Source organism: Cebus imitator, unplaced genomic scaffold, assembly GCF_001604975.1.
Source record: "Cebus imitator isolate Cc_AM_T3 unplaced genomic scaffold, Cebus_imitator-1.0 Scaffold6, whole genome shotgun sequence".
NCBI lineage: Eukaryota > Metazoa > Chordata > Mammalia > Primates > Cebidae > Cebus > Cebus imitator.
Window position 1 is genome coordinate 5,142,933 of NW_016107321.1, and position 11,567 is coordinate 5,154,499.

Here is an 11,567-nt window from a genome sequence, read left to right on the forward strand (position 1 = left end):
AGACTTTTAGAAGATGTATTTTACATAAACTTCGGGTGATGTTTTACTCTGGTCACTGGAATATAGGAGTTTACCACCTGGTGCCACTCTTCCTAGAGTGGTGTGCTATTTGGAAAGGGATGTGAAGTTGGCATGACCTGTTTAGTGTGAAGTCATGCAGTCTGCAATTCAGTGTGGGCTTTACAGTAATGAAAGTGCTGCTGTTGTCAAGCTGCTTCTGGGACACATTAAAAAAATTAAGATGTCTCAGTCTGTGAAAGGGAAGGAACACGGATGCTTTCGAGTTCCTGTGACATGCTGATCATCTTTCAGTGTGTCCCATTGTTGCACCCAGTAGTCTCAACGCACAGTGTCATGGTGATTCCACGTTTGTCTCTGCCCACTATAACATGTGCTCCATGAAGTCCCAGGACATGAGGTTCTTGTTCATTTGTGTGCCTGGGCTCATATCCAAATATTAATGTGATTTACTGTATTTATTGTATTGTAAATATGGGTATCCTCAAGGCTCAGAAGTTAATACAGCATATCCACAGAAAGATTCGACCACATGGCTGTGGTGACTGGGAAGGCCTTGTGCATGCTCCTCCTTCTGCTGCTTGCCTTTGTGGGGGCATGGAAAGAACATTGAGTTAGCTGCTGGAAGGCCCGGGTCCCGGTCTTGGTGGTTTTACCGAAGCACCAGTGGGATATTGGTCAAGATGCCTGGTTTTAGTCCTGCTCCTTTGCTGTGAAAGAGGATCTTAAAGTGCCAACTCTGGCATTTTATGGTTTTCTCTGTGTATTGACTGATTATAGTGGATAAATGGATATTGATATCATTAATAGTCATGTCATTTACAGAAGGCATATAACATATTCTTTAAACAAAGTTCTCCAACCAGTAGGGTACACTTGTTGGTAGTGCTTACAGCTGGTCCCATTCTTCACTGGGGCTCAGAGTGGATGCCAGGAGGAAAACAAAATGAGTCTTTTTGCTCCTAGTTACTGTTAGCATTTTACCAGAAAACAATTAACAAAATGACACATGTAAGTCTTCACCTATCAAGGCTGAGTGTGGTAGCCTATACTTGTAATCCCAGCACTTTGGGAGACCAAGGCAGGAGGATCTTTTGAGTCCAGGAGTTTGAGACCAGCCTAGGCAACAAAGCAAGACCTCATCTGCAAAAAGTTAAAATTTAGCCAGGCATGATGGCACACTTCTATAGTCCCAGCTGTTTGAGAGGCTTAGGTGGGAGGATCCTTGAGGCCATGAGTTGGAGTCTACAGTGAGCTGTGATGACACTGCACTCCAGTCTGGATGAAAGATACCTTGTCTCAAAAAAGCGGAAATGATTTTCCTGGAAGAGATTTTTTTTTTTTTTTTAAAGTCTGCATCTCTATTGATGATAATCTTGAATGTAAATGTAAATGGATTAAATTCTCCCACTTAAAAGATATGGATTGACTGAATGGATTAAAAAACAACCACCACCATAACCCAACTATATGCTGCCTATAAGAAACTTCACCTGTAAAGACAGATAGACCAAAAGTGAAGGGATGGAGAAAGATATTTGCATACAAACGGAAGCCAAAAAGAATAGGAATAACTATTACATCAGACAAAAGAGACTTTAAGGCAAAAATTGTAAAAAGAGGAAGAGGATTATTGTATAATGATACAAGGATCAATTCATGCAAGATATAATTGTATTTTTTTAATTAAGAATTTTTTTTTTTTTGAGATGGAGTCTCTCTCTGTCACCCAGGCTGGAGTGCAGTGGCGTGATCTCGGCTCACTGTAACCTCCATCTTCCAGGTTCAAATGATTATTCTCCTCGGGCTCCCGAGTAGCTGGGATTACAGGTACATGCCACCACGCCTGGCAAGAAATTTTTTTTGTAGAGATGGGGTTATGCTGTGTTGCCTGGCTAGTCTCAAACTCCAGATCTGAAAGCAGTCCTCCTGCTTTGGCATCCCAAAGTGCTGGGATTATAGGCATGAGCCACTGTGCCAGGCCAGAGGATATAATCGTCAATATGTATGTACCCCACACTGGAGCAGCTAGATATAAAGCAAAAGTTATTGGATCTAAAGGGAGAAATAGACTGTAATACAATAGTAGTTGAGGACTCAACTCTGTTCTGAGCATTGGGACAGATGATCTAGACATAAACATTGAATTTAAATTGCACTTTTACACCAAATGGACTTTTACAGAGATATTTACAGAACATTCGAATAGCTGCAGAACACACGTTCTTTTCTTCAGCACGTGGAACACTCACCAGGCCACTTCTGGAACCCAATTCCTGCCTTACTGTTCTTTCCACAACAGTGCATGATAATTCCGACAGAATGCCTCTTATTTGTACTAATAAGTTGTCGGGGGGGGTGGGGGAAAGCTTTTTCATGTATAAAACTGCTGTAATTTTCTGATTTAATAAAGTAATTCCGCTGATGTTTTTGTTTACTTCTTGGTATACATGTTTTAAATGTATCCTTTCATTTCCTCCTTAGTCCCAAAGTATATCATTGTTTACAAAGCAGTTTTTTTTTACCCCCTAAAAAGCTTACTTTTATTTGATTACACTTTTTGGTAAGAATGACTGGGATGAGCCCAAAGTGAATGTACATCTGCAAAGAGGGCAGATGGAAGATGGTGTGTGGCTTTAATTTCCTTTTTTTGGGACTCGGCCATCAAATGGTTAAGGAGTAAGATTCCTTATGCGGTTCTTGTAAACAAATTGAGATTTTGGTTGGGGGTGGGGTGTTGAAAGTGAGATTTTCATTTTTTCAGACAAAATGAGATATTTTGTGCCAGGTTCGGGCCTGTGCATGGTGTATACTGAGTGATAGATTTTCTCACTTTGAATGTGTCAAAACTTCTGTCCCAAGTGTCAGTCCTTCTCCAGGGCTTTCTCTATCCCTTACAGCATCAATGTCAACATGTCAGGGAGGGTCTTTATGTCGCAGTTTCCTTCTGAGACAAACTCCTTGAACGTGTGGCCTTCAGTCCCGTTTCTTCCTCACCTTCCATCCGCTGATCTTGCTGCTACAGGTTCTGCCCCACGCCACGCCCAGTGTGTGTTCGAACACAGTGCTGAACGTTTGTAGTTTTGTCTGACACGTTTTTCATGAGTCATCCCTCTAGCAATGGTCCCCGGTCTAATGATGGCCATTTGTCCCAAGATGGGATTCACTGAGTTTCTTCCCTCTAATTTTTAAGGCTATAATTTTAAAAGACAGTCGGTTCCTCTCTTTATTACTGAGAACTGTCAAATGCCTTTCTTTTATTTAAGCCAAATGGTTCTCATTCCTGGATACACACTAGAGCCGCGTCAAAGGAGTTTTGCCCAAATAATGATGCCAAGCTCTATCCATGAAAGTCTGATTCAGTCAATCTGGACATGAGGATGGGGCCTTGCTCTGTCACCCAGGCTGGAGTGCAATGGCACAATCAGGGCTCACTGCAGCCTCAACCTCCTGGCCTCAAGTTATCCTCCCATCTCAGCCTGCCCTTCCAGAGTTGCTGGGACTACAGGGCTGTGCCACCACACCTGGCTGGGTTTTTTTTTTTTTTTTTTTTTTTTTTTTAATGTTAGTAGAGACGAGGTTTTTCTATGTTGCCCAGGCTGGTCTTGAACTCAGCTCAAGTGATCCTCCTGCCTCGGCCTCCAAAATCTTGGGATTACAGGCATAAGCCACTATGCCTGGCAACAAGTGATTCTAATACACATCTAGGGCCAAGAATCATAAACATGGAGCTTCACTGAGAGAGAGACCAGCCCGGAAAAGCATGGAGTAAGCCCACGCTGATCACTCTCCCTCCTGTGCGGGACTGCTGGATGGGTGCTGGAGATGGACATCTGCTCCTTGTCTGCTCAACATCTGTGGGAGATGTGGCTGCTGTCCACCAATAGCTTAGGTTACCCTCCCATTGTGCAGAGTGGCTGCTGGGAATGGTGGCTCAGCCAGGTATGACTTTTGCAAGACTTCCCTACACATAGTAGGGCCCTATGGCTAGTTCTGTATGTGACCAGAGATGGTGGAGAAATGAGTGTGTCTTCTTAACCTTCTTCACCCACTTCTGCTGGCTTGAGAGGAATGAGTGCTACTATTTTATTTTGTTGTTGTTTTTTATTTTTATTTTATTTTTTACATAGAGATCGGATTTTGCCAAGTTTCCCAGGCTGGTCTCGAACTCCTGAGCTCAAACAATCTGCCTGCCTTCGCCTCCCAAAGTACTGGGATTACAGGCATAAGCCACCATGCCTGGCTTAGTGTTACTAATTCAGAAGCCACTTGCTGAAGCTGGCACAGATACAGAAGAGAAGAAACCTGTTTCCTCAAATCACTGCTTCAGAGAAAGCTGCCTGATTAAGAACACACAGATGATGTGAGTGGTTGGGTGTGGGGGCTCATGCATGTGGTCCCAACTGCTTGGGAGGCAGAGGGGGGAGGATGTCTTGAGCCTGGAAGATCCAAGCTGCAGTGAGTTGCGATCATGCCACTGCTCTCCAGCCTGGGTGACAAAGCAAGACCCTGACTCAAAAAAGAAAAATTATGTGAGCAGGAAATCACATTTTAACGTGTTCAGACATAGAAATGTTGGGATTTGCTTGTTGCGTTAAAGAACATTACTCATGATCTAGCAGCCATCCCCACCATCTGATAAAGTACCCTGCTTATTCCTTGGGGAAGCAAATTCTTTTCCCTTCATCAGGGTTTGGTAAGGTTGTTTATCTCTGTGCTCTGTGGCTTCCTCTCCCCAGTTTGACCCATTGCATTGGCTCACAACCCAGACTAGTCATATTCTCCTTTTATTTTTTGGATGCATGGTAAGTTCAGAGATGGGCTCATGACTCAAATTGTGCCAATGAGAATTGTCCTGAAGTCTCAGCACATGGTCAGTGGGAAAGAGTTTTCCCCTTTCTCCAGACTCCTGTGTAGAGGACCTATGAGATAGTGCCACTTCATCCAGTGCATCAAGGAGGGCAGAGCCAAGCAACTGAGAGAGCCATAGTCCATGGCATTATATGAGTCTCTGGGTCTAGTTGGGCCTGAAGCCCATCTTTGGGTTTACTGGTTATGTGAGTGGAAAGTTCACTAATATTATTGTATTTGATGTTTGCTAAGTTACTTATTTTGCTTAAGCTACTTGAATTTTTGTTTCTTGCAGTCAAAAGAGTACCCACACTTCCTTATTACAATTCCAGCTCCAGCCTCCACTCTCTGGACTTCGTAGTGCATACACTCTATCTGGCTGTTCCACTGGTGTGGTTAAGAGGCATTCAAGCTGGGTGCAGCTTATGCCTGTAATCCCAGCACTTTGGGAGGCTGAGGCAGGTGGATCACGAGGTCAGGAGTTTGAGACTAGCCTGGCCAACATGGTGAAACCTCGTCTCTACTAAAAATACAAAAATCAGCCAGGCGTGATGGTGCATACCTGTAATCCCAGCTACTCAGGAGGCTGAGGCAGGAGAATCGCTTGAACTAGGGAGGCGGAGGTTGCAGTGAGCAGAGATTGTGCCACTGCACTCCAGCCTGGGTGACAGAGCGAGACTCCATCTCAAAAAAAACAAAACAAAGCAAAACAAAACAAAAAAAACCAGTATTCAAAACTCTGTTGCTTCAAAAGAACTCGGATTCTGCCAGTTCCCAAATCTGCTCATCTCCAAGGCTTTCCCCTCAGTGAATGGTAGCACCTAATTGCTTGAACTCAGAATTTAGGTTACCCTTAAGTCATTTCTTTCTCTCCCTTCCTTTATCCAATTTAGCAGCAAGTCTACCTCCAAAATATAACCTTCTCCTCCCTGTACTCTCTCACCTGCACTTCTCCAAAAGCCCCCTAAATGGTCTTCTAGCTTCCAATCCTGCCTCCCTTTAACTCATTCCTTACATAGCAACCCGGAGAATCCTACAGTTATGCATTCTTCTGCTTGAAACTGTCCAGTGTCATTCTTTTGCTCTTAAAATAGAGCTTGAACTTGGGAGGCAGAGGTTTCAGTGAGCCGAGATTGTACCATTGCACTCCAGCCCGGGCGACAGTGCGTGACTGTCTCAAAAAAATAGAAAGAAAAAAAAAGATCCTGGATTTTGTCAAATGCTTTTTCTGCATCTGTTGAGATGATTATGTGATTTTTGTTTTTAATTCTGTTTATGTGGTGTATTACATTTATTGACTTGCATATGTTAAACTATCCCTGCATCCCTGGTATAAAACCTACTTGATCATGGTTGATTATCTTTTTGATATGTTGTTAGATTCAGCTCATATTTTGTTAAGGATTTTAGCATCTGTGTTCATCAGGAATATTGGTCTGTAGTTTTCTTTTTTGGTTATGTCCTTTTGTGGTTTTGGTATTAGAGTGATGCTGGCTCCATAGAATGAATTAGGAAGGGTTCCCTCTTTCTCTATCTTGTGAAATAGTGTCAAAAGGATTGGTACCAATACTTCTTTGAATGTCTGGTAGATTTCTGCTGTGAATCTGTCTGGTCCTGGACTTTTTTGTTGTTGGTAAGTTTTTAACTATCATTTCAATCTTACTGCTTGCTATTGTTCAGGGTATCTAATTATTCCTAGTTTCAGCTAGAAGGGTTGTATTTTTTCAGAAATTTATTCATCTCTTTCAAGTTTTCTAATTTATGTGTGTAAAGGTGTTCATAGTAGCCTTGAATGATCTTTTGTATTTCAGGGGTGTCAGTTGTAATATCTTCCATTTTGTTTCTTAATGAGGTTATTTGGATTTTCTCCCTTCTTTTCCTGGTTAATCTTGCTAATGGTCTATCAATTTTATTTATCTTTTCAAAGAACCAGCTTTTGGTTTTATTTATCTTTTGTGGGTTTTTTTGTTTCAATTTCATTTAGTTCTGCTCTGATTTGGTTATTTTTCTTCTGCTGGGTTTGGGTTTGGTTTGTTCTTGTTTCTCTAGTTCCTTGAGGTGTAACGTTAGAGCGTCAGTTAGGGTTCTTTCTGTCTTTTTGATGTAGGCATTTAGAGATATGAAATTTTCTCTTTTAGCACCACCTTAGCTGTACCCCAGAGATTTTGATAGGTTGTGTCATGATTTTTGTTCAGTTCAAAGAATTTTTAAATTTTCATCTTGATTTTGTTTTTGACTCAGTGCTCATTCAGGAGCAGGTTATTTAATTTCCATGTATTTATTTGCATGGTTTCAAAGGTTCTTTTTGGAGTTGATTTCCAGTTTTATTCCACTGTGGTCTGAGAGGGTGCTTAATATAATTTCAGTTTTCTTAAATTTATTGAGGCTCATTTTATGGCCTATCATATTGTCTATCTTGGAGAAAGTTCCATGCACTGTTGAATAGAATGTATATTCTGCAGTTGTTGGATGAAATGTTTGATATACATCTCTTAAGTCCATTTGTTCCAAGGTATAGTTTAAATCCATTGCTTCTTTGTTGACTTTCTGTCTTGATGACCTGTCTAGCGCTGTCAGTGGAGTATTCAAGTCTCCCAATATTATTGTGTTGCTGTCTATCTCATTTCTTAGGTCTAGCAATTGTTTTATACATTTGAGAGCTCCAGTGTTAGATGCACATATGTTTAGGATTGTAATATTTTCCTGTTGGACAAGGCCTTTTACCATTATATAATGTCCCTCTTTGCCTTTTTTTAAAACTGCTGTTGCTTTAAAGTTTGTTTTGTCTGATATAAGAATAGCTACCCCTGCTCACTTTTGATGTCCATTTGCATAAAATGCTTTTTTCCATCCCTTTACTTTATGTGAATCTTGATGTGTTAGGTGAGTCTCCTGAAGGCAGCAGATAGTTGGTTGGTGAGTTATTCGTCTATTCTGCAGTTCTGTACCTTTTAAGTGCAGCATTTAGGCCATTTACAATGTTAGTAGTGGGATGTGAGGTGCCATTCCATTCATCATGCTATCTGTTGCCTGTATACCTTGTTTTTTTTTTTTGTTTTTTGTTTTTGCTTTTTAACTTATATTTTTGTTTTATAGGTCCTGTGTGATTTATGCTTTAAATAGGTTCTGTTTTGATGTGTTTCCTGAATTTATTTCAAGATTTAGAGTGCCTTTAAGCAGTTCTTGTAGTGGCGGTTTGGTAGTGGCAAATTCTCTCAGCTTTTGTCTGCAAAAGATTGTAACTTTCCTTCACAAAATGATGCTTAGTTTCACTGGATTCAAAATACTTGGCTGATAACTGTTTTGTTTGAGAAGGCTGAAGATAGGGCCTCAATCCCTTGTAGGTTGTAGGGTTGCTGCTGAGAAATCTGCTGTTAACCTGATACATTTTCCCTAATAGGTTACCTGGTGCTCTTGTCTCACAGCTCTTTTCTTTCCTTAACAACTTTAGATAACCTGTTGACAAAATGCCTAGGTGATGATCTTTTTATGGTAAATTTCCCAGGTGTTCTTTGGATGGCTGGGTCTCTAGCAAGGCTGGGGACGTTTTCCTTGATTATTCCCACAAATACGTTTTCCAGTGTTTAGAATTGTCTTCTTCTTCGGGAACACCGACTGTTTTTAGGTTTGGTCATTTAAGATAATCCCAGACTTTGTGGAAGATTTGTTCATATTTTCTTATTGTTTTTTCTTCATCTTTATTGAATTAGGTTAATTCAACGACCTTGTCTTTAAGCTCTGAATTTCTTTCTTCTACTTGTTCAATTCTATTGCTGAGACTTTCCAGAGCATTTTGCATTTCTGTGTGTCCAATGTTTCCTGAAGTTTTGATTGTTTTTCTTTATTCTACCTATTTCTTTGACTATTTCTCCCTTCACTTCTTGTACTGTTTTTTAGGTTTCCTTGCATCAGGCTTCGCCTTTCTCTGGTCCCTAACGAACCTCCTGAGTTCTTTTTCAGGTAAATCATGGATTTCTTCCTGGTTTGGATCCAGTGCTGCTGAGCTAGTGTGATGTTTTTGGAGGTGTTAAAGAGCCTTGTTTTGTCATATTACCAGAGTTGGTTTCATGTTTCCTTCTCATTTGGGTAGGCTCTGTCAGAGGGAAGGTCTAGGGCTGAAGGCTGTTGTTCAGATTCTTTTGTCCCACAGGGAATTCCCTTAATGTAGTACTCTCCCTCTTTGTCTATAGATGTGGTTTCCTGTGAGCTGAGCTGCAGTAACTGTTCTCTCTCTTCTGGGTCTAGCCACTCAGCAGGTCCGCCTGGTCTGGCTGGTACTGGAGGTTGTCTGCACAGAGTCCTGTGATGTGAACCGTCTATGGGTCTCTCAGCTGTGGATACCAGCACCTGCTCCGGGGGGAGGTGGCGGGGGGTGAAACGGACTCTGTGAGTGTTCTTAGCTTTGGTGGTTTAACATTCTATTTTTGTGCTGGTTGGTCTCTTGCTGGGAGGTGGCGCTTTCTGTAGAGCATCAGCTATGGTTTATGGAGAGGAACTGGCAGTGGGTGGGACTCTAGAACTCCCAAGAGTATATGCCCTTTGTGTTTAGCTACCAGGGTGGGTAGGGAAGGCCCATCAGGTGGGGGCAGTGCTAGGCCTGTCTGGGCTCAGACTCTCCTTGGGTGGGTCCTGCTGCAGCTGCTGTGGGGGTTTGGGGGTGAGGTTCCCAGGTGAGTTTTGTACCTAGGAGGATTATGACTGCCTCTACTGAGCCATGCAGGTTGTCAAGGAAGTTGAGGAAAGCTGGCAGCCGCAGGCCTCACTCAGCTCCCATGCAATCTGAAGGGCCAGTTTCACTCCCACCATGCCCCTGCCTACAGCCCAAGCAGGGCTTCAGAACTTGCCCAGTCTACCCACCCCCAGCTGTAAAAAAATGGGCTTTGGTTCTTTCCCCGCCTGTGGAGTCTGCACACCAGATTCTCATCCTCCCCCAAGTTCTGACCAGGAGACTTCTCACCCAGTTCAAATTGCTACAAATTTCAACTGGAGACTTCCTTCTCCCTGCGGCATTGCCCACCCCCTCTGAACCCTGCACCTCTGGCCACCCTCTCGGTTGCTGTGGTGCCAGGCAGGAATGGCCTGCTTGGGGACCCAGTGAACTTCCAGAACCTTTCCACTGCTTCTTGTACCCCTTTATTTCACTCTGCTCTCTAAATGAACTCAGCTCCGGGTAAGGTCAGAAACTTCTCCCGTGGAGCTGCACCTGCTCGGAGAAAGAGGATGTTCTTCCTCTTCTGGGTCTCACTGAGTTGCCCCATGAGTTAGCTTAGGCCTTGCTAGCAGTATTCTCCCTCCTCGAGTCCTGGCCCAGTACCCTACTCCCATTCCTTCTCTTTTCTAGGGAATTCATCTTCTCCAGGGCTGCCAAGGTTGGGGTGGGGAATGAAAAATTATTTTGTCCTTATTACACCCTCTAGATGAACCCCTTCTCTTTACCTCCCCATTCTGGAGTGTGCCCTGGGACTCATCTGAAAATCGAAAAGCCATCTGTCATCTGCTCTGAGTTTCAGATTTAATTCTTAGGCATGCCTCAAGGTTAAAAGACCTCTGTTTCCTTTGCTCTCCAACAACTTCTAAAGGCCAGTGTCCCTAAAAAGCTCTATTTTCCATTGCCCAAGTAAATCTCAGAATTCTTTTTTTCTGTATTAACTTGAGAATATTTGTTCCATAACCAGTAGGTGGTAGTATTTCTTCACTTTTCTCCCTTTCATGTAGTAGGATTTACCTACAAGCAGAGTGGGTTCAGGGTGTTGGAACAGTGTTAAAGGAGTTCTCCTAAGATACATATTACTCAGAACTATTTTTTAAATAAAATGGAGTCTCACTATGTTGCCCAGGCTGGTCTTGAACTCTTGGGCTCAAAAGATCCCCCTGCTTTAGCTTCCTGAGGAGCTGGGATTACAAGTGTGAACCACCAAGTAGGGCTCTACCCAGAACTTTTTTTGTTGTTCACTGAGAACTGATCATCTTTTACTTTATTTTCTTTGTTAAACTTTTAACTTCTTTGTATTCTGAGACAATCTCAAATTGACATAATAGTTGCAATTATAGTACAAGAACCTTAGTGTTTCCAGAGTCACTTGGGTGTAAGTTGCTGATGTGATGCCCTTTCACCGCTGAATATTTTATGTGCATTTCCAGCAAACAAGGCCATGCTCCTACGTAGCCACCAGATGGCCATAAAATCAGGCAATCTCTGTTGATACATTGCCATCTTGTAATCCTCAGATACCATTCGGGTTTCACCAGTTGTTCCAAGAGTGCTCTTTATAGCAAAACCCAGTCCAAAATCGCACAGTGCACTTGTCATCTCTCCTACTGCCCTTCACACTGGACTGGCTCCACAGACTTTCCTTGTCTTCTGTTACCTGGATACTTTGGAGATTACACACATTATTTTATTTTGTAGCATGTCCCTCAATTTGTGATTGTTGGAATTTTGTAATATTAGATTCAAGTTTGCATATTTGGCAGAAATATTATTGCATGCTATCAGATGGCACACCGTGTTGAATTGTCCATTATCAGTGATGTTAGCTTTGATCACTTGATTCTCCTGGTGTCTGCCAGATTTCCCCATTGGTAACATATTCTCTTTCCCTTTGTAACTAATAGGACTTTTGTGAGGCAGTACTTTGAGACTATGTGTTATGTTTATTCTCAAACTTTCAAATTATTATTATTTTTTTTTTTTTTTT